The following is a 25360-nucleotide window of genomic DNA, read 5'->3' on the forward strand; positions in this document are numbered from 1 at the left end:
AAAATGTCAGGCCAAGAAAAACATATTACGTCCGAAAAAGCAGAGAAAAGAAACTTCATTTACTAGTCTATTATTTCCGTAGATTACATGGAAGAAGTTCTCCCCTCTTCAAACTATAGCCTAGTAAACTCCTTCTTACAACCTTCATTTACCCAGAATTAGACTATAGTCCAGTAAACCTAGATACTGACCTATGAGATGTATTCCCACCCATAGACACTAACTTAATGATGACACAACTAAATACAACTCTAGGCAAATCCAACTGTACACATGATTGGAAATTAAAAACGGGAACAGATAACATTCCTTTCTATTTGTGTAGTTATTATCCATCAGTTGATAAAAGAGGTACCTACACAAATTGCAAAAAGCAGGCCTATAATCTTTGTCTCCATAGCTATTTTAACGTTATGATCCCTATAACACAACCCACTAAAAGCAGTATTAGAAATATTCTTTTAGAAACAAGAGTATCAACATTAGAAAATAGAATAAATCAGTTGAAAGCTCATTTGGATCTTGTAACAAATCAATTGGAAGACCTAGTCTTATAGCTTTCTCCACATCCTTCTAATAAGGGTAAAAACTTACAACTTACAGATTCACCAAATACTGATATGGTGTTCATTAAGGCCTATAGTATCTGTAACACAAGTAAAACTCTTGATATTAGAGAAAAATGCCTAGTAAATATATATGGCCATGCATTTACATTACATGCCTAGTAAAATCCCGACATAGAAGCCCATCTTTTATAGTCAATAAGAGAGCCGAACAAAAACATGGTCAATCCCGAATGGTCTTTAACTACAAAAGATTAAATGATAACTGCCAGAAGGATGACTATAAAATACCCGATAAAGATCAACTCTTGAATAAGATACAACATTCTAAATGGTATTCAAAATTTGACATGAAATTAGGCTTTTGGTAGGTGAGAATGAATCCAGACTCTATAGAATGGACAGCTTTTTCCTGCCCATAAGGCCACTTTGAATGGCTTGTTATGCCCTTTGACCTTAAAGTCGCTCCTCAAATCTTCCAACGAAAAAAGGATGATATTTTTAGAAATATTTCTCAATTTATCTATGTTTACATAGATAATATTTTATTCTTTTCTGAAACTAAACAAGAGCATTATGCCTATTTACACATAATTTTTAATCTCTTTGAAAAACATGGTCTTATCATTTAGCGGAACAAAATGAAACTGGCAGTAACACATATTGAATTTTTCGGGGCCGAGATAGGCCAAGGACAAATCACATGACAACATTATATCTCAGCTAAACTTTTTGCCTTTCCCTACAAAATGGAAGATACTAAGACTCTAAGAGCGTTTCTAGGTCTTCTAAATTATGCACGACCATACCTTAAAGACATAGGAAAAATTAGCGAGCCTGTATACAATAAGACATCTTTGACTGGATAAAAATATTTTAACCAACAAGATATAGCCTTAGTTCAGCAAATTAAGTAATTGGTCAAAACTATTCCTAAATTAACCTTACTTCTTGACTCAGATTATTTAGTTATTAAAATAGATGGTTGTGAAACAGGATGAGGAGATATTTTATACCGCAAAACACCCAAATATGAGCCTAAATCAACTGAATCATTATGCAGATATGCCTCAGGAAAATACCATGAAAAAGGACATCTGACATCATTAGATTATGAGATCTTAGCGGTTATTTACTACTTAGAGGCTTTTAGATTATTTATTTGCAATAAACCTGAAATCCTTCTTAGAACAGACTGTGAAGTCATAGTCAAATATGATCAACAAACTAAAATGGTTAAGAAAGGCCTCAGTATAAAGCGTTGGCTAAAATTTACAGATACTATAATCAACAAGGGCCTCAAGATACAATGGGAGCATATTAAAGGAGTTAATAATTCCTTAGTCGATACATTATCAAGACTATGTTGGTTGCTACTCAGAATATCGTACTGGTTCCCCTGTACAAAATTTTTGTACAAGTCCTGAACCTTTCCTAACAACCTATTGTATTATTTAGAAATTAAATTTGGAATCGCAAACAGAACTTAACATTATTGATTCCAAATTCAACTTATCTGTTCTTAGATGTTTAGACTTGGATTGCAAACGATGTTTAACATTATTAATCCAAATCCACCTATGTTACAAATTTGATTAAATATTTATTTCAGAGATCGGCTTCCAGGTTAAACATGGCGAGGCACTAGGCCTTCTTGGGTATGAGATCATCCACCACTTCCTAGACAAAGCCTTTCAATGAAATTCAATATTTAATCTCCTTATAGTAACCCTAGGTTTAACTATTAAGAACAATCGAATCACAAGATCAAAAAAATAAAAGAAACACAAAATCGAAACATAAATTCGATAGCCTAGAATCGTTAGCCTCTTGTATTTGGTATTTCAAAATCTAAACAAAAGAATAGACTAGTTATGATGCGAAAACTAATAACTAGTTATATCTTTTGTAGCTTATAGACCTCACGATCTTCTATCGTATTCCTCTTCTTATTTCGGGCGTCGTGTGGGCGACAATCTACCGAGACGAGAATCCACCCAAGCCTCCTTCTTCTCCTTGCAAGTTTCAGCCACGAACAATCTCCTTGAGATGAAGAACTTCGGCCACCAACCAAGCTCCAAGGGATGCTAGGAAACCGAGCCTCCTTTCTCTACTTCTTCTCCAAGCTAAATCCGACCACCAACAATCTCCCCAAGAGTTGATGCCACCGGCCACCAAAGAAGAAGAAAAGGAGGAGAGGAAGAATGAGGGTCGACCACCACCAAGGAAGGGAGGAGAGGAAATAATAGATTAGGTTGTAAGGTGAGGCACCTCTACCCTCTCTTTTATATTCCTTGGTCTTGGCAAATAAGGAAAGTTTTAAACATAATTAAAACTTCTTTATTTTCCTTGCTAATGGTTAATAAGGAAAATTTAATTAAAATTTCCTCTTAACCTATCTTGTGGCCGACCCCTACAAGTCCTCCAAACAAGGAAAATTTTAAACACAAAATTAAAACTTCCTAATTTGTTTCCAGAAATTTTTTAAAATAAAAATTTCTCTTTTAAAAATTCCCTTCATGGTTGGTTATAAAAGGAAACTTTTATAAATTAAAATCTCTCTATTAAAATATGTGGATGCTTACAAAAAGGAAAGTTTTCTCCAAAATTAAAATCTTCCTTTTAACTACAAATAAGGAAAGATATCAAACCTTTCACTTAATCCTTTGTAGAAACTATAAAAGGAAAAATTTAATTTTAAAACTCTCTTTTAAATCATGGCTTCTACATAAGGAAAGATTTTAAAATTAAAATCCCTTTTATTTTTATTGTGGTCGGCCACCTACTTGGGCTCCAAGCTAGGGTCGACCACCACTTGAACCCATCTCTCCTTGGTTTGGCCTGCCCTAGCATGGGCTCCAAGCTAGGCTTGGTCGGCCACCTTAAGGTGGGTAAGAATTTGGGTTTAGGTGGGTATAAGACTTTATAAATAAGAGGCTACGACAAGGACCGAGAGGAGGAATTGGTTTTGGTCTCCCGATGAACTTGAGCTTCCCGTGTTCACCCCGAACACCCAACTCGAATTCATCAATAATAACTCATACCACTAAAGAGTTATTATTGAACTACCGCACCAATCTCATATTACTATATGGGCTCCTTCTTATCATAAGTGTGTTAGTCTCCCTATGTTTAAGATATTGAATGCCCACTAATTAAACGAGTTACTGACAATTCACTTAATTAATATCTAGCTCCAAGAGTATTACCACTCAACCATATCGTCATGTCGGACTAAGTCCACCTGCAGGGTTTACATGACAATCCTTATGAGCTCCTCAAGGGGACATCATCAACTTAGATTACTAGGACACAGTTTCATTCTATAATCAACAACACACAATATAAATAATATCATTTCCCAACTTATCGGGCCTATTGATTTAATGAGCTAAATCACACCCTTTGATAAATTAAAGAAATAAATATTAAGTATATGTGTTTGTTATTATATCATGATTAAGAGTACACATTTTCATAATAACAGAGGTATTGTTCTTTTATATAGTCAGTATAAAAAGATACTACCTCAAATGGTTCTGCTCAATACACTCAAAGTATACTAGTGTAATTTTATAGTCAAGATAAATTAATACCAAATTACACTACGACTATTTTAATGGTTTGTTCCTTTCCATTTTAGTCGTGAGCTACTATTTATAACTTATAAGGAACTGATAACATAATCTTCTGTGTGTGACACCACACACCATGTTATCTATAATATAAATTAATTGAACAACTACACTTAGCATATAAATGTAGACATTTGACCAATGTGATTCTTTATTTCAAAATAAATGTTTACAAAAAGCTAGGCTTTTAGTATACACTCTAACAGGGTTTACATGACAATCCTTATAAGCTCCTCAAGGGGACATCATCAACCTAGATCACTAGGACACAATTTCATTCTATAATCAACAACATACCATATAAATAATATCATTTCTCAACTTATCGTGCCTTTTGATTCAACGAACTAAATCTCACCCTTTGATAAATTAAAGAAATAAATATTAAGTATACATGCTTGTTATTATATCATGATTAAGAGTATGCACTTCTATAATAACAGAGGTCCTATTCTTTTTTATAGTCAATATAAAAAGAACAACCTCAAATGATCCTGCTCAATACACTCAGAGTGTACTAGTGTAATTTTATAGTCAAGATAAACTAATACCAAATTGCACTACAATCATTCCAATGGGTTGTCCCATTCCATCTTAGTTGTGAGGAACTATTTATAATTTATAAGGAACTGATAACATGATCTTCTGTGTGACACCACACACCATGTTATCTTCAATATAAATCAAATGAACAATTATATTTAGCATATAAATGTAGACATTTGACCAATGTTATTCTTATTTCAAAATAACTGTTTATACAAAAAGATAGACTTTTAGTATACATTCTAACAATCTCTCACTTATACTAAAAGACTATGCTGCCATAAATGTTGTCATACATCTGATTCTCATCCCCTCAACATGCCCATCAAAAGTTTTCGCCGGAAGGGCCTTAGTGAAAGGATCTGCCAGGTTATATGCTGATGCAATCTAGGCGACAACAACTTCTCCTCGCTTTACAATGTCTCGTATCAGGTGGTACTTGCGCTCAATGTGTTTACTCACCTTATGGGCTCGTGGTTCCTTCGAGTTTGTAATTGCACCACTATTATCACAATAAATTATGATGATTTTGGGCAATCCTGGAATCATATCTAAGTCTATCAAGAAGATCCTGAACCATACAGCTTCTTTGGCTGCCTCAGAGCTGCCACATACTCAGCTTTCATGGTGGAGTCTGAAACACATTTCTGCTTAACACTCCTACATGCTATGGCTCCACCTCCTAAAGTAAATACATAACCTGAGGTAGACTTACTATTGCCCCTATCTGATTGGAAGTCAGAATCCGTGTAACCCACAGGGAGCAAATCATGTGCTTGTTAAACCAGCATGTAATCTCTAGTCCTTCTCAGGTACTTTAATATATGCTTTAAGGTAGTCCAATGTCCCCGTCCTAGATTACTTTGATATCTGCTAACCATGCCACGGTAAAACAAATATTTGACCTCGTGCATAACATTGCATACATTAAGTTTCCTACAGCTGAAGCATAAGGAAACTGCCTTCATTTCCTCTATCTCTTTTAATGTCTTAGGAGACATCTCTTTAGATAAAGATACTCCATGCCGAAAAGGTAGAAAACCTTTCTTGGAGTTTTATATACTAAAATGAGCTAGGATAGTATCGATATATGAAACTTGGGATAAGCACAACATTCTTTTCTTGTGATCCCTTATTACTTTGATCCCAAGAATATATCCGTATTCTCCCAAGTCCTTCATATCGAATTACTTGGATAACCATACCCTTACTTCTGACAACACTTTGACATTGTTGTCAATTAACAAAATGTCATCTACGTATAATACAAGAAATACCACCACGTTTCCGTCACACTTCTTGTATACACAAGACTTATCCGGACACTGAATAAATCCATAAGACTGGATTACTTCATTAAACCGGGTGTTCCAAGATCTTGAACCTTGCTTCAGTCCATAAATAGACCGATTGAGCTTACATACAAGATTCTCTTTGCCCTTTGCAATAAACCCCTCTAGTTGCCTCATATAGATGTCGGACTAAGTCCACCTGCAGGGTAGTACCACCTACAAGTGACAACTCACTTAATTAATATCTAGCTCCAAGAGTATTACCACTCAACTTCATCGTCATGTCGGACTAACTCCACATACAGGGTTTACATGACAATCCTTATGAGATCCTCAAGGGGGCATCATCAACCTAGATTACTAGGACACAGTTTCATTCTATAATCAACAACACACCATATAAATAATATTATTTCCCAACTTATCGGGCCTATTGATTTAACGAGCTAAATCGCACCATTTGATAAATTAAAGAAATAAGTATTAAGTATATGTGCTTGTTATTATATCATCATTAAGAGTACACACTTCCATAATAACAGAGGTATTGTTCTTTTATATAGTCAGTATAAAAAGATACTGCCTCAAATGGTCCTGCTCAATACACTCAGAGTGTACTAGTGTAATTTTATAGTCAAGATAAACTAATATCAAATTACACTACGACTTATTCCAATGGTTTGTTCCTATCCATCTTAGTCGTGAGCTACCATTTATAATTTATAAGGAACTGATAACATGATCTTCTGTGTGTGACACCACACACCATGTTATCTACAATATAAATTAATTGAACAACTACACTTAGCATATAAATGTAGACATTTGACCAATGTGATTCTTTATTTCAAAATAAATGTTTACAAAAAGATAGGCTTTTAGTATACACTCTAACAGACTATTGCATTAACTTTTTCTATTTACTTCTTGAGATATTGTTACAGGATGGACGAACCAATGAAAGTTTGCACTTTTTCTACCAAACCCATGCATTTTGGTACTTAGGATTTACAATTTATTCATACAACTCGAAGATCATTTCCATTTTACCGGCAGAGACAAACTTGATCACATCCAAAATTATCTTATTGACAATATTTAGCATATCCCTACCCTTCCAGGGAGCTTAGGACACAAGATAGCTGTGATTAATGCTCTTTCCAATTATTTTCTTACTACCATACAAAAACCAGTAGGAAAGAAGTTTTCTTATTACGTGGTCTTCTTAAGTCCTCAAGCAGGAGTATACACGACCTGGGAAGAAACCAACTTAGCCATACAAAACTTGGAACATCCATACTTAAAGGTTATTACTCTCTTGAAGAGGCTTTTACAGCAGCTAGAGTCCATCTTGGGCCACATTTCTTTATTACATCCATCCAAAATACACCAATACAAGCTATGAGCCCAAGCACACAGGCTCTTACTTACACTTAAGTAGTAGAACAGACTCCAGAAAATAGCTTGGCCAACACTACAGATCACTCTACTAAACCTCCTACCATACCTGAGTACTTAACTCTAGCCCAACTCAAAGAACAAAATAAGACTATAGCTTTATAACGACCATCTGAGACACATCTAGCCGACTTGCCAAATACTATTCCTGAAGACATTAATACTTATGTGTGTAGCCTAGCTGAAAAATCTACTTTACAAGCTTTTATTGAATTATGTGAAGCCTTGAAAGCTTTGTTGGAGATCTTGCTTCCGACTAGAAAAGGGGTTGGATAGACGACACCCCCAAATGATCGCTTCCTACGTATTCGTTAGTTGCGCTGCGGAATAATACAAGAACAAATATGAATACGAATACAAATATAAACAAGAAAGCTAATCTAAAGACAATAAGGATATGCAAATTGCTAACACATTTATTTATGTGGTTCGGAGATAACTTGCTCCTACTCCACGGTTGTCTGTAAGGTAAGTGATTCATCAATCCGTCGGTGGATTAGTCCCCGGCAAACTCCGGCTAGCTCAAGCCTCCTTGTGGGTGGAGAAACCTCGCCACAACTCCAACCAAGACCTTTTAGCTTACACAAGAACTTGAGAACTAGTAGACTACTAGTTTGACTTTAACTAAGTCTAATTTCGTTACCTTGGCCAACCATCCCAAGCTCCTTCTTATATAGATTGGAAGAAAACAACTCTGCTGTTTTACCGTTACCAGTCGACTGGTCCTTGCACTAGTTGACTGGTGCCAGCCCAGCGACTCTCTCAACAGCTCTCTACCAGTCAACTAGTCCATGGACCAGTCGACTGATCCCAACCATTTCGGGCACAGAAGCTCTCTGTGCTCATCCCCAGTTGATTAATCCCAGTACCAGTCGACTGGTACAACCCTGAACCTAGGGTTTCCTTTCCCGAGAGCATTTCTCTCACACTCGAACCCTCACTACAAAAAAAACACCCATATAGGAGCGGTTTTTTTACTTTTAAAAACGGTTTTCAAGCGCTCCTACACTTTTACCAACGGTTGTAAAACCGCTCCTCTTGTTTCCCTCCCTATATCCTATAGTAGCGGTTTTTGTAACCGTTGGTACAAGGTGAAAACCCACTCCTATTATTCTATGTAGGTACAATTTGAAACCAATCTTACACGTTGTGCATATAACAACGGTTTCAAACCACTTCTATAGGTATAAATCCAGGAGCGGTTTAAACCGCTCTACAACCCTTTAGGTGTAAGAACAATTTTAAACCGCTCCTACACGCCATGAATATAAGAGCGATTTCCAAACACTATTGATGCTAGAAATTTAGGAGCGGTTCAAACCACTTCTAAATGTCATGGGTGTAGGAGCACTTCAAAATGTTATTAAAGTTAGAAATATAGGAGCGGTTCAAATTGCTCTAGAACCCATAAGGTTTAATAACAGTTTTCACAATATATGAGTGATTTCAATCCACTTCTAAATGTCATGGATAAAGGAGCATTTTAAAATGCTTTAAGAGCACTACAAACCACTCTTGAACCCGTGCTCTTACATGTCATGAAAATAAGAGTAATTTCAAAATTGATGTTAGAAATTTTAGATTTGTTTCAAATTATGCTTAAAAGTACAACCTATTGATTGATTAAAAGTGATCTAAATAATTTTACAGATTAAGCTACCTGATCAATTATGTAAATCAAAATTATCATGTTAATCGTGCCTGATGATGAATAAATCAATATGATTTGAGATTAGATACTTGCGAATACTACAATTAAAAGATGTTTTTAATTACAACTCTATAGATTCTTTTACAATCAAAACATGAAGATGAACAAAAAAAAGCCTAGAATTCTTGTGAGGGTGATCTGATCTCTGGTTTACTTTTCCCTCTGCCTTGCTTCTTGGGCAGTAAAGGCCGATGGATGTTGGGCATGACCCATCATTGGAAATCGTCGCACACACTAGGAGCCTGCCAAACTCCTTATCGTTTTTCATGAGCAATTGAATGTGCTTTGGGATGACGCGTCATTTTTGGCCAACTCTAACACCTTGAACAATAAAGAAATATAAATTTAGGTAGAGAAGGGGATCCCTAGTGAAAGAATAAAACAACGAAGCTTACGTTAGCATCTATGTACTCGAGGACTATAGAGAGAGACCGATGCACCGAAACCAACGCGCTAAGAGTATCGATCGACCCCAAGGTAGTGAGTGATGCACCCCATCGAGAACTGGAGGTCAACCTTCTGCAACCAAGAAACAACCTTCGTCCCCTTGGCCTTGCTATGGCCACTCTTAGTTGTCGTCGCCTCCACTGTCGTCGAACTCATCACAAGAGATCGAAGCTATTCGACGGGGAAAAAAAATAGCAGCAATGATGGATGCTAGATGGGTAAGGTTTGCACATGATTTTATTGAATGGGTCGCCACTCGGATTGCCAATGTGGAACAACTAAAGGTGTTAGATGATGTGAGAAATTTAGATATTCGACTGTCACGATTAGCTTTCACATGGCGGTAATCACCTTTTCCAATTAAGCAAAACATGCTCCACAAATCTTCCATTATCAATAATACTGAATAAATGACAATAGCACGATGTAGCCCATCATTGGTTTTTTCCTTTCTTATTTTTAAAATATTTTTATTTTTAAAATATTTTTTTACACGTATTCCCTTTTTTATTATTTACACGGTTTTCTTTTTTTTCACGCTATTCCTTTTTTTTATTTTTTTTACACATTTTTCCTATTTTAAATTTTTACACATTTTCCCCTTTATATTTTTAAATATATTTCCTTTTTTATTATTTACATGATTTTTATTTTTAATTTTTACAAGATTTTCTATTTTTTTTTAAAAAAAAATTACACATTTTTCTTTTTAAAATTTTTAAAAGTTTTTTTATATTATTTATTTATGTACTACTATAATTTAGACGAGTGTAATTTGAAACTGTATAGTTTGCAAATCAATTCTTATCTATTAGAAAAAAATAGATCCGTTACCTTTGCGGGTCCCTCGTGTCGGCCCCACGGATATGAAAGAAGGTAAATGTAGATACACAGATGTTAAACGTATGGTGGGTGATCACAGGTCATCAGTTCCTGGTAATCGATTCCTGACCATTACACTAGAGATGTCATGCGTCCACCATTTGTGTTATGCCCTAGGGCATTACCCATTAGAAGAGAGAATATAAGTGGTTTATTGTCGCACTAATTCTTATCCATTAGAAGAGAGAATGGTTTATAGCAACACTTTATATAAAATGTTGTTAGTGGTTTGAAAATTATTCTTAGAAGTTAAGCAATAAAAATAGTGAGTAGCAGTATTTGACATAAAACCATTACTACGTAGATAATTTCAATGTCTTGTGATCCATTGCACCATTTCCTCGGGATAGAGCTATCCATTAAGTTGGGTTCGTCGGATTGATACACTTTAATTGTTATTTTTTAAAAATATTATTGATAAATTTTAACTTTGATAAGTTATTAACTAAATTTATCTGGTCAAAAATATTTAATTAGTAATTAATTCTTTTTTAGCATCCAGATAAATGAGAATATGAAAACAATAGTATAAAAATTGGTAACAAAAGATAGAAATTGTGAAAGAAATAAAATTTAAAGAGAAATAATCTATTTTAATATTAAATATATTTTTATTAAAAAAATTAAACATAAAAATGCTATGTCCAAAATTTTTAAAAAATATATAAAAAATTAATAATAAGTATAACCAATAAATATTTTAATTTATTAGTGAAACCTAACTTACATTAGTAAAAAAATTAAATATTACCGTTCAAATATGGTTTTGATAAACAATAAATTAAACATTACCGAAAAAATAAATTTGGTTAGTAAAAAATTATATATTACTTGTTAAATCTAACTTTAATTATAAAAACAAATTAAATATTACCGACCAAAGTTTGAATGATTTGATAGCGGTTTATAGCAACATTTTACACAAAACGATATTAAAAGTATTCAGTATGAATGATTTGATAATTGTTCTTAGAAGTGAGAGCAATAAAAATGGTTAGTAGCAACATTTGACATAGAACCATTGCTAAAATTACCCAATATCAGTAGTTTCATGATTATTTCTAATATTTATATCATTAAGAGCAGTTTACAGCGATGGTTTATTTAAATTGATGTTAAAACTATATAATAGGAGTAGTTTGAAAATTAATTCTAAAACAATGGAGAAATAGAAGCCTTTTATAATGACACTTTACACAAAATGATGTTAAAAGTATTTAGTAGGAATAGTTTGATAATTGTTCTTAGAAGTTAGAGCAATAGAAACGGTTTCTAGCAGTGTTTGACATAGAACCATTATTAAAGATACCCAATATCAGTAGCTTCAAGATTGCTTCTAAAAGTTATATCATTAAAAGTGGTTTATAGCGGCGGTTTAATCAAATTAGTGCTAAAGCTATTCAACAAGAGTGGTTGCAAAACCGTTCTGAAAAGGTAAGACACTAGAAACGGTTTAGTTCAAATTGATTCTGTTGTTGGATTTCCAAGAGCGGTGTTACAACCGCTCCTAATAAACTGCTTCTATATGGGTATTTTTTTTGTAGTGCCTCATGACTCACTTGACTCTTCTTCTTCGTAGCTTTGACCTCTTCCCTTCAAACTTAATTCCTTTGGTTCTCGTCCCCCAGATGAATCCAAGCCCGTGGCTCATCCCAATGTCATCCTTCGTGTATGCCTCGAAGTGTGCTTCCCTCGGCTCTTGTCCTTGCCGCCTTGTCCACGGTCCCTCGGATGCTCCACCCTTCACCGGACCTGAAGCCATTAAACAAAGTCATATGTGTATCCTGTAAATCTGAACACTCACATACACAAATCAAATAACGAGGGTAATCCTAACTTAAACCCTTTACCCAGACACCAAAACATATGGTAACACGGACTATTGGGATTGCTCCCACAATCTCTCCCTTTTTGATATTTGGCAATACGTTTAAGTTAGGGAAAACAAATAGCAAATAATAATGCTAATAACAAATGGACTTAAGTTGTCAAGGCTACACACTTGGACTTACACCGTCGAATGGACTTACATTGCCAAGGTACACACTTGGACTTACACCACCGAAACAAAATGCAAACATGTATTAGAACCTATCACAAGGCTCCCCCTACACCTAAGCTCCCCAATGAGCTAGGATTTTCCCACAGAGATTTTTAAGAACCTATCACAAGGAAGGCTACACACTTGGAGTTACACCACCGAATGGACTTACGTTGCTAATACTACACACTTGGACTTACACTGTCGAAACAAAATGCAAACATGTATTAGAACCTATCACAAGGCTCCCCTACACCTAAGCTCCCCAATGAATTAGAATTTTCCCACAGGGATTTTTAAAAACCTATCACAAGGATCCTCCTACGCAAAGACACTAAAGGTTTTCCCAACTAAACCTAGCTTCTTCCCCTTTGACTAACATCCAAAAAGCTTTCCAGCAATATCCCAATTGTTGAAAACTTGATCATCAAAATGACCATAAACTCATGTATTTATCCCCATGGATCTCATACATCTAAATGAGTTGACTTGGTCAAGAACAGCGCTGAAAACACTTTCAAGTTGATATCAGTCGACTGCCCCCAAGTAATAGTCGACTGATCCGTTCGACACAACCTTTCAGAAGTATTTTGTGATCGAAAAATACTGTTACCAGTCGACTGGTAACTGCACCAGTCGACTAGTGCCCTATTCCAGGCTTTTTTAGCATTTTTGACCCGATTTCATAAATACACCAGAAATTTCACAAACCTCCAAAAATTCCTAAATTTTGTGGAGAGATCTGTTTTACCAATGTCTACTTGGGAAAAATACATTACAAAATATATCTATCACTAATCCCCAGATCAATACAAAACCTAAAATTAGCTAAATGGTTCAATTGAATCTTGACCTAAAGTCCTAGTTTTGACTTTCTGTTGATGTATTTGCCCATACTAAACCATAATGCATCCCTAGCATTGATTTATATGGCATCTATACATCCAAAATCAATTATCATGCAATATGACCCCAATGTTATATTTTCTTGCATGAAACACAATCTATATGTGTCAAATCCCTAGGTTTGAACTCAAGTCTGTCTCCAAACCATTTGGCACACTCCATGACTCCTCTAGACTCCCAAGCAAAACCCACTAGAGATTCAATGGTCATGGGTCCCAAATTGACTCTTTAAGCTCCTCCTAGAGCTCTTAACCTTGGTCACCTCCGTAAGTGACTCATCCATAATTGCTAGTGTTGGTTGCTACTCGGAATACCGTCCTAGTTCCCCTGTACAAAAATTTTGTACAAGTATAGAACTATCCTAGCTACTCATGTGCTCTACTGAAGTTAAATTTGGATTGCAAACGATGCTTAATATTATTAATCCAAATTATCCTTCAGAAGTTAAACTTGGATTGGAAACGATACTTAACATTTTTACTCCAAGTTTAACCGATGTGATCTTCCTAAGTTAAACCATATTACAGAAGTTATCAAATATCTATTTCAAAGATCGGCTTCCAGGTTAAACATGGCGAGGCACTAGGCCTTCTTGGGTATGGGATCATCCACCACTTCCTAGACAAAGCTTCACAAAGAAATCGGATATTTAACTTCTTACAGTAAACTAGGTTTAACTATAGAGATCTCAATAGAAACACATTATCAAAACATGAAATCGAAACACAAAAACGATAACATAAAATCGATAGTCTCTTGTGTTTGGTTTTTCAAGATCTATACAAAGAACATGAACTAGTTATGATGCGGAAACAAATAACTAGTTATACCTTTCTTTGTAGCTTATAGACCTCTTGATCTTTTGTTGTATTCCTCTCCTCCTCTTGGACATCGTGTGGGCAACGATCTACCAAGATGAAATCCACCCCAGCTCCTTCTTTTCCTCCAAGACTCTTGAGCCACCAAGGGATGCCAAAATAGGAAACTTTCTTCCTTTCTTCTCCTTCTTCTTCTCCTTCTAGTAACCGGCCACCTATGTAGAGTCTTCTCCTTTTTCCTTCAAGTTTTGGCCACCAAAGAATATGGATGCCGACCTTAGAAAGAAGACAAGAAGAGAAGAAGGAAGGTGTGTCATCGGCCTAAGGAAGAGAGAGGGAGGAAGGGGTCGGCCACACCAAGGAAAAGAGAGGAGAGAATAGGGTTGTATCTCCTCATGAGGCACCCTCTCCTTCTCTTTTATAATCCTTGGTCAAGGTAAAAGAGGAAAGTTTTAAACATAATTAAAACTTCCTTATTTGTGACCTCCCTTTAAAAAAGGAAATTTTAACAACAATTAAAATCTCTCTTTTCTAAATTTCCTATTGTACATGGCAATAAAGGAAAGTTTTAAAATTAATCTCTCTCTTTTAAAACATGTAGACAACTACAGAAATGAAAGATTAATTAAAACTTCTCTTTTTAAAATATGGTTACAAAAAGGAAAGTTTTATCAAAAATTAAAATATCTCTTTTAAACATTATAGATAACTACAAATAAGGAAAGATTTTAACAAAGTTAAAATCTCTCTTTAATCCTTTGTAGATAGCTATAAAAGGAAAGATTTTATAATTTTAAAACTCTCTTATAAAACCATGAGGATGACTATAAAAGGAAAGTTTTTAACAAAATTAAATTTTTTTTTTTAACCATTGTAGATAACTACAAAAAGGAAATATTTTAACAAAATAAAATCTCTCTTTTAACAATTGTATATTACTACAAATAAGGAAAGATTTAACAAAATTTTATTTACAAAACTTCCTTTTATTTTACTTCAGCCGACCCCATGCTTGGTCACCAAGCATGGCTTGGCTGGCCCCTACTTGGGCTCCATGAAGGGCTTGGCCAGCCCTAGCTTGGGCTCCAAGCTTGGCTTGGTCGGCCACAAAAAGATGGGTAAGAAGCTTGGCTTTAAGTGAATATAAGACTTTATAAATAAGAGGCTACAACAAGGACTGAGAGAAGGAATTGGTTTTGGTCTCCTGATGAGCTTGAGCTTCTCATGTTCGTCCCGAACACACAACTCATGTTCATCAATAATAACTTATACTACTAAAGAGTTATTATTACACTACCACACCAATCCCATATTACAATATGGGCTCCTTCTTATCATGAGTGCGTTAGTCTCCCTATGTTTAAGATATCGAATGCCCACTAATTAAATGAGTTACTGATAACTCACTTAATTAATATCTAGCTCCAAGTGCAGTGCCACTCAACCTTATTGTCATGTTCGACTAAGTTCACCTGCAGGGTTTACATGACAATCTTTATGAGCTCCTCAAGGGGGCATCATCAACTTAGATTATTAGGGTACAGTTTCATTCTATAATCAACAACATACCATATAAATAATATCATTTCCCAACTTATCGAGCCTATTGATTCAACGAACTAAATCACACCCTTTGATAAATTAAAGAAATAAATATTAAGTATACGTGCTTGTTATTATATCATAATTAAGAGTACGCACTTCTATAATAACAGAGGTTTTGTTCTTTTATGTAGTCAGTATAAAAAGAAACTACCTCAAATGGTCTTGCTCAATACACTCATAGTGTACTAGTGTAATTTTATAGTCAAGATAAACTAATACCAAATTACACTACAACACTCCAATGGTTTTTCCCATTCCATCTTGGTTGTGAGCTACTATTTATAATTTATAAGGAACTGATAACATGATCTTCTGTATGTCACCTCACACCATGTTATCTACAATATAAATTAAATGGACAACTACACTTAGCATAAATGTAGACTTTTGACCAACGTGATTCTTATAAATGTTTATACAAAAAGCTAGGTGTTTAATATACATCCTAACAGCTAGGCCACATCGGTGCACCTCTGGTGACACTTAGCTTACAAACCTAACCTTTTTAACTTTAGACACCTTATCCTTGGTTAATTTCTCCTTACCTTTAAATGACTTTCCCTTGCCATTTATTGACTTATCCTTGCTATAGTCATATGCAACCCTAGCATAATACTTTCCCTTAGCCTTGGAGACACTAGATCGGTATCCTAAACCCAATCTATCATTGTTGGGTCTTTAACTACCCAACACCATACTCAACTCTCTAGATCCAACCATGAATCTGGTTAGGGTTTTCTCCAATTGATCAAGCTTTTCCTTCAAATATTGATTTTCCTTTTCTAGGTTCCTAAACCTAGAATCAAGATATCCACTATGGACATTCCTAAACCTACCCTTCCTAGGCATGTGTCTCCCCTTCTTGGGATTAATGCCTTGGTTTTCCTTAGGTCTACCATTCTAGATTTATCATGCATAGGTTTCCTAAGGTTATCTCTAACATTTACCCTATTCCTATCATGATATCTAAATCCGAAATTTTACATGGGCATACTATGATTAACAAAATCATTTCTCCTAGCATGCATGGAAGAATGAAAAGTTGAATTATGTTCAAGTTTGGGTATATTTCTCTTACCCTTGAAGCTCCCCCCTAGACTTGAGCTCCTCTTCTTCTTCGCCTATTTCTTCAAATGCTCCAACTTCTTGAGCTCTCTCTTCTTTAGGCATCTTGTGTGGTAGTGTCCTATCTCACCATATGTAAAGCATCTAATGTGCATTCTCCTCCTTTGGGCTTCTTCTTCCCTACAACTCAAATTAGATTCTAAAGGAATTGAATTGAGTTTAGGAGTTACCTCTTTCTTACCCAATGGATACCAAATCTTGTAGTGTCCCTTCTCATTGCACCCGAAGCAAATGATGTGGTCCTTTGACTTGACTTCGGTGGAGACGCTCACTAAGTTGACCTCTAAGACCTCTTCTTCATCTGCCTTGAATTCTTCTTCAACACTTGAGGATGTTGATGATGCTTCCTCATCATCCTTCTCCTCCTCGGATGTTGAGCATGACTCAACTTCCGGTTACTCCACCTCCTCTCCTTGAGCAATTGAACCAATCTCCTTGAGGTCTTCTTCTTCTTGTGTAGGCATAGATTCTTCCCATTAAATCTTCTTTATCTTGCTCCACAAATCGTGAGCATTCTCGTATTCACCTACATGACTCATCACATCATTAGGAAAAATAACAATCAAAATAGATATTACCTTTGAATTTACCTTCGATCATGTGGTTTGCTCCTCCATCCTAGGGATGGCAATGGGGCGGGGCGGGGACGGGTTTGTCATTCCCATCCCCGCCCCCGAATTTCATCCCCGCCCCCATCCCCACTTTTTCGGATTCGGAGGGTTCAAATCCCCATCCCCGACCCCATCCCCACTTTTTCGGATTCAGGGGGGGTCAAATCCCCATCCCCGACCCCATCCCCGCTTTCACCCCCAAATTAATTTAATATTATTATTATTTTACTATTAATATTAATATTAATATCAGTATTAATAATAATTTTATTATTAATATTTTAAAATTTCAATATTAATATTATTATTAATATTTTAAAAAATAATATTATTATATTAATAATATTATTATTACTATTATTTTCGGGGCGGGTTCGGGGATGGGGATAATATCCCCATACCCGCCCCGAACCCGCCCCATCCCCGAAAAAAACAGGGATCCTCGTCTCCATTTTGAGTTTTCCCCGCGAGGCCTTGAACCCGTGGGAAAAATTGTCATCCCTACTCCATCCAATATTGTGGATGGAGCTTCTTTCCTTTCTTGTCTCTTGGGATTTCGAATGGCTCTTTGACCACCATCATGGTATCCCAATCCGTATTGAAGAAGACTTCTATCTTCATCATCCAATATGTGATATCCCATAAGCCTCCTGTTGGACTCCGTGGTAGTTTTGATGTGATCAACCAAATTGGTTGGGTCCTGCTTTGTGTTTGATCCCTGTGTCTAAGTGTGCAGGAGCTTAGGAGCGCAGGAAGTCGAGCGGAAGATGCAGCTAGCGAGAAAGACGACACGGGAAGGGAGTCGACGGGCTCGGTGCATCCGAAGGACGAGAGAGCTGCGGAAGAGTACACCGGTGGGCGAGAAGAACGTGCGCGGCGTTCAAGGGACGTTAAGCCGGGGAGGAAGGATGCTCGAGGAGAAGGTTGAGAATTAGGTTCGGGTGAGCCCTATTCCGGTTGGCTGCAATCACCCAAAAGATCGGAGCGACGGAAGTCAAAGCGAAGCAAAGAAACAAGCTGGAATTTCGAGCTGCCAGCTTGGAGGCGCCTCTATCAGGCTTGGAGGCGCCTCCAGCTTGAAGGCGCCTTCAGCCTTGATAAAGGCGCCTTCATCTGCCTTTGAGGCGCCTTCAGTCTTGATGAAGGCGCCTCCGACTGGTCAAAAGTGACCGTTTGCGCTGCGGATAAAGTTTTATCCGCCTACTCGATGGAGGCGCCTTGGACCCCTGTTGGAGGCGCCTTGGACCCTCGAGATCAGATTTTCAGAGGCTATTTAAAGGCCCCTGGAGCTAGGAATTCAAAAACAACTCAAGCAATCAATTGTGTAGCCATTCCTAGCAATAGTTCTAAGCTTCCAAAGTGCAAAAGGCTTCTCTGCCTTCAGTAAAGGAGATTCTTTTTAGTGCGCTTCTCATTGCCCTAGATTAACAACCTCCTTGGTTGTAACCAGGTTAAATTCCTGTTTCTTTTCTGTTTACTGCTTTATTACTTTACTGCTTTATTTACTATTGCACTAATTGAGTTGAAAGCACGAGGAGGGTATAGTTTATTTTTGTTTTCAGTAATTCACCCCCCCCCTCTTGTCGGCCTCCGTTGCACCCACCCCTCCTCCTTCAAACTTTGGAGGTGCTATCTGATGTGCATAAATATTATGATTGTTTACCGTAATAGGATTTCATAGAGATCGTCTTTATTTGGTGCTTAAGGATAATTGCTTTAGCTTCTAGTGAATGCATGCTGATGGACAATGAGTATAGGATAGTATGTGATACATCAATACCACCACAATGAAACCGAACTCCTAGAACTCTTCATAAACCAGGTTGATTACTTCTCGTTCCTAGTTCTCATTTCCGCCTTATAATCTCTTTTCTTAGATTACTTACAACCATCGATAGTGTAGCTAATCCTAAGTGTATTATCACTAGTGCTTATAACCAGTCCTCGTGGGATCGATAATCTTTATTACTGACGACGAATCCGTGAACTTGCGGAATCATAACACTATCAAGTCGGCCATCTTCTTACTTCCTTGGCGATTAGTCTGAAGGAGAGCATCCTCGCTCTGATACCACTTGTTAGAGATCTTGCGGTTGACTAGAAGGGGGGTTGGATAGACGGTGCCCCCAAATGATCGCTTCCTACGTATTCGTTAGTTGCGCAGTGGAATAATACAAGAACAAATATGAATATGAATACAAATATAAACAAGAAAGCTAATCTAAAGACAATAAGGAAATGCAAACCGTAAACATGTTTATTTACGTGGTTTGGAGATAACTTGCTCCTACTCCAGGCTGTCCGTAAGGTGGACGATCCCTCAATTCGTCGGTGGATTAGTCCCCGGCAAACTTCAGTTAGCTCAAGCCTCCTTGTGGGTGGAGAAACTTCATCACAACTCCAACCAAGACCTCTTGGATTACACAAGTACTTGAGAACTAGTAGACTACTAATTAGACTTAACCAAGTCCAATTTCATCACCTTGGCCAGCCATCCCAAGCTCTTTCTTATAGAGCTAAGGAGAAAATAACCCTGCTGTTTTACCATTACCAGTCGACATGTCCTTACACCAGTCAGCTTGTACCAGCCGACTGGTCCTTGCACCAGTCGACTAGTACTAGCCCAATGACTCTCTCAATGGCTCTCTACCAGTCGGTTGGTCCATGGACCATTCGACTGATCCCAGCCGTTTCGGGCATAGAAGCTCTTTGTGCTCATCTCCAGTCAACTAATCTCAGTACCAGTCGACTGGTATAACCCTAAACCTAGGGTTCCCTTTCTCGAGAATATTTCTCGCACTCAGACTCTCACGACTCACTTGACTCTTCTTCTTCGCAGCTTTGACCTCTTGTCTTCAAGCTTACTTCCTTTGACTCTCGTCCCTCATATGCATCTAAGCCCACCGCTCGTCCCAATGTCATCCTTCGTGTATGTCTCCAAGTGTGCTTCCCTCGGCTCTTGTCCTTGCCGCCTTGTCCACGATCCCTCGGATGCTCCACCCTTCAATGGGTCTGAAGCCATCAAGCTGAGTCATATGTGTATCCTGCAAACCTGCTATGAATCATACATAACTATAACCTACAAAGGACGATAGATTACTCCTTTTACTTTACTTGATCATGGCCTCCTATATAAATTATGAGTTCATGACCCAGATTCAGTGAAAGATTTCCCAAAGAAACTGGGTACCATTATTTCTATAGCTTTAGAAGAAGAAGAAGAAACTTTTGTGGTTTGCACATTTAACAGTACTCCTCCTGAATGGCTAGACCTAAAAATCGAACCAGCCCGACATTTAGTGAAAATCAGCATTAATGAAGTTGGAGGTTACCAAGCCGAGCTAGAAGTGTTGGAGAAGGAAGGCGAGAAGGTGCCCGTTCCCCTTCCTCTTCCAATCCAATCACCTTCCTCCATAAATGAAGGAAGGGGAAGAGACCTTGTACACCTATATATAATGGCATCCAAGCAACCTAAAGGAAAGATGAGCACAAGAGAGAAAGGAAGAGGGGACTTGCTGTGTGCGAGCTTTGTGCAAAGTCAAAGAGAATGGGTTCGTCCCATATGAAAGGTTTCTGTGCAAGGTTCGTCCATGTGCACAAGATTGAAAAAGACATGGAGAACATTCAAGATTAGTTTGTCTAATCTCGAAAGAGGGATTTGGTTTGTGAACCATGAAGAGCTTTTCGATTTGTTCGTGATTGCTCTTCCGACAGCAAGTCCGAAGATTACATTCTGTCATCGATTGCGGATCTGCGGAAGATCACTGTAAGTGTTTACAGTTTTTATGTTTACTATTTTTCATGCTTAGAACTATCAACAATGGTATCAGAGTGATGCCTAAGCATGAAATAATCTCTTCATCAAAATGAAAATCTCTCTACTGTAGTCGCTAGGCAAGATCGCGACTAGGTTGCGATCTGCCATAGTTGTCGAGCCCCGAGAAGTTGCTGGCTATCAGTTTCCATGGCTAGAGAGTGTCGGCGACCGGCGACCACGTCAGGAGGCTGACAATCGAAGGTAATGACAATCGCGTTCGTCGCGGCTGAAGAAGAGAGTGTCGCGATCGCGATAGAGAAGAGAAGAAGTTGTGCGATCGATTAAACTAACGAAGCACAGTGAATCTGTGTAATCGATTGGAGTAATCGATTCAAATATTTTTTAATCGATTGAGATAATCGATTAAACGAAGACGAACAGTATTAATTACTGTTCATCCGTCAACACTGTTTGAAAATGATTGTTTTAATCGATTAAGATTTCATGCATGAACAGTAAATTATGCTAATCATGCGTGAAATGATTGCTCACTATTTAATCAATTGAAATTGATTAATCAAAGTTCGATTAATTAAAAATTGAACTATACCAGCTTGATCCTAGATCTGGTTCAAATCATTAGTTGGTTTAACTAGACCAGTTTAAATCAATAATACCTAGATCGAGCTCAAATCATTCGTTGGTTTAATGATAACCATGATTTTACTGCATTATTTTGATTCATATATGCATGGTTTGATGCTGATTTCATAGGTTAAAATCATGGTTACATCACATTTTGTGCATTGTGTGTATTTTTGGACTTAATTGCAAATTACTTTATGTTTATATTATTTGATGCTAATATTTGATTCTTATTTTGTAGGCATCAAAGGATCTTGAATTTGGATCTATTTGGACCGAAATTGGGCTCGAATCGGAGTTCAAACAAGAAGATCAAGCTTTGGAGCATTATGGGACATTCATCAAGAATAGGACAGATCTGGACCATCCATTGAAGATCTGGCCGATCCAACCTAATGGCGAGCAGATCTAAGCCATTGATGAAGATCCAGAAGTTTTGATCCAGATCTGAGTTCATCCAGCCATTGATCCAGCCGGATTAATCTGGGCCATTTATTGAAGATCAGCAGATCTGGGCCATCCAGTGATGATCTGGTCGATCCGACCTAAGGGAGAGTAGATCCAGGCCCTAGATCAAGATCAGTACCTTTAGATCGGATTTTGGGCAAGCTTTCACCGTTGATTTAGCTCCAAATTGCTCCCAGCCGTCCGTTCAAATCTGGAACAAATTCAAAACAGAAGCTACAGTGTTCTTTCTGCTTCGTCGAATCCTCCACGCATAGCAGCTTCGTCCCCGCGGCATTTCTCCGGATTCCGGCCCCTTTCTCTTCTCCGATCATTCTTCCGAGCTTCAACCTCGGTGAAGGACGTCCCAGCAGCTTCATCCCGATTCTCTGGAACCGATTTGGGTGTTCCCTCCGGCGCAATCTCCATTTCTTCGATGCCTCTGTTCACCTCAGATTTGGAGGTGTTCTTCCAAATCTGAGCTCCGATTCCCATTAGCAACGCTCGGCGGTGGTCCTCCGGCGTTCCTGAGCTTCATCCGACCACAATTCGCATTCCGTAGCTCCCATTCCAGATTCAGAGGTCAAGGATGGTAGATTTCCAGATTTTCGGCACTTGAGTGGGTTTAGGGTTGTTCTTAGCTCGCCGGGGGTGGTCCGTCGGTGTAGTTGAGCACTCCTTGAGCTGATACGCCATTGAGATGTTCCATTGAGGTCCAAAGTTGGGTGGTCTCGACTTTGGCACTATTGTGTGACGGCTTGAGTGTGAAGTTTGGTGAGATTGGTTGTGAGTTGGATTGGTTAGGGTTTTAGTTTACTTTTATTATTGTTTTTATAGCTTAGCACAGATTACTTTTATGTTTTGTTATATTTTTATGCAAGTAGTTAGCATTTCTTTCCTTGTTGAAGCTTAGTTTAAGTTTTAGTTGATGCTTGGTTACTTGTTTAGTGTTTAAATTCTAAGCTAGGGTTTACATCTTGCTTTAGATCAGATTTATTTGCATCTTGTATTTCATCCTTAGTTTGATGTGTGTTGATGGATTTATCACAACGTAGTGTGACAATGCGTAATGATTTGTTCGTTGGCACATAGTTATGTTTCACTCTTGCTTTAGATTAATTTCTTATTCTCTGTGCTTTACCTTTGTTACATTTAGATTCAAGCTTAAATCCCCCCAACTCCATTTACATATTAAAAACCCCAAAAATAGGAATAAAAGACAATCCTAAATTACATTCTACCGTTGGTTCCTCAGATCGATCCTGGGCTCGTTACTACAACATTATTGTGAAATTAAGGGGTTCAGTGGAATATACATTTGTACAATTTGATTAGCAGATATGACAGATTCGCTTTATCAAATTTTGGTGCCGTTGCCGGGGAAATTGTAATATGCAATGTTTAGTAATTTTAGGATTGTTGTTTGATTGCTTTTATGATTATATATCCATGTGTTTGATTTTATTTGTTCCTGAGTCTTCTGATTTTATTTTCTAGTGTTTCAGTGTAAGAACATGAAATTCATGTGACCATGGATCCATATCATCAGTATTTTGGAGATGGGATGGAGAATTATTTTTATCAGTCTCAGACTCAGTTCTATCAGTCCTACCTACCTATGGAGCAGCGGAATACGTATGAGGATACACAAGAACAAATTGAAGAATCAATGTGGAAATGCAATGAAGTTATGCAACAAATGAGAGAGCATCAAGAGCAACAATTTGCAAGGATACAGAATATTCAGAGTCAGTTAGATCAGATTGCATCATCCATTAATCAGTTACAAGCACAGAATTCCAGTGGATAGATGGAGAGTAGTGATTTTGTAAGGCCTGACACTATTCCCATTAATTCACAAGATTTATCTAATTTTATTTGTGATGATGATGTAGTTGTTCATATTTCTGATTCTACTGATAGTGTTGCTTTAGATGTTGTTGAAGATGCAGGTATTGTTGCAGAAGATGATTTAAGTGTAGGGGAATGCTTACTGGAAGCATTACCTCAAGAATCACCAAGAATGGAGGATGTAAGTGTAGGGACTTGTGCTATGGAGCCAAGCACCCAAGAATCACTACATGAAGTAGAACATTCACCAGAACTGGAGTCTGAGCATTTATTTGAGGAGAAAGAGGTAACAATCACCACTCTAGGTACTTTTCAAGATGACAAGGTGAGTATTTGTTGTAATTTTTCAGAAAATTTAATTGAGGTACCAATTGTTGATTTTATTATTTGTGATTCATTTCTTGAAATATCTTTTACCCACACTAATATTCTCCTATTTTCTTTTTACCCCACATGCGTGTGGGAGGTATTTTCTTTTATTGATGTTGTAGGAAAACACAAGCTCCCGGAGTGGGTGCTAAAACTGAACCGATTAAGACCTCCAGAAAGAATGGTGAAGGGAAAAAGGATTAATAAGAAGAATTTAAGTGGAACCATGATTACTCCACTTCCGGGGTGGCTACTACTTCTAAACCTTCTTCAACCACCGGGAATTAAAGGGGAGTTGGTTCCAATCTTGCTTGCTCTTGCATTTTAAATTCATGTTGTGTTTAGTTTTTCTCTAATAAATTAGTTATACATTTCTTTGGTTCTATACTTTGCATTTGCACTTCGTTTTTACATTTTGCATTTTATTTCCATACTTTGCATTTAGTTAGTGCATAGCATTTCATTTGAATAAAATTCACCATAGGAATTTTCTAAGTAATATTTGTAAGATGGTAAAAGTCTCTTAAATTTGACCATCAATTTTAGGTCATTTAACATGATTGGATGCCTTTCTTACATGATATTGGTTAAAATGATAGTGAATTCCAATTTGATCAATTGAGCTTTATTGCATATAAAAAACCTAGAGAG

This window comes from Zingiber officinale, chromosome 8A (assembly GCF_018446385.1).
Source record: "Zingiber officinale cultivar Zhangliang chromosome 8A, Zo_v1.1, whole genome shotgun sequence".
In the NCBI taxonomy this organism is placed as follows: domain Eukaryota; kingdom Viridiplantae; phylum Streptophyta; class Magnoliopsida; order Zingiberales; family Zingiberaceae; genus Zingiber; species Zingiber officinale.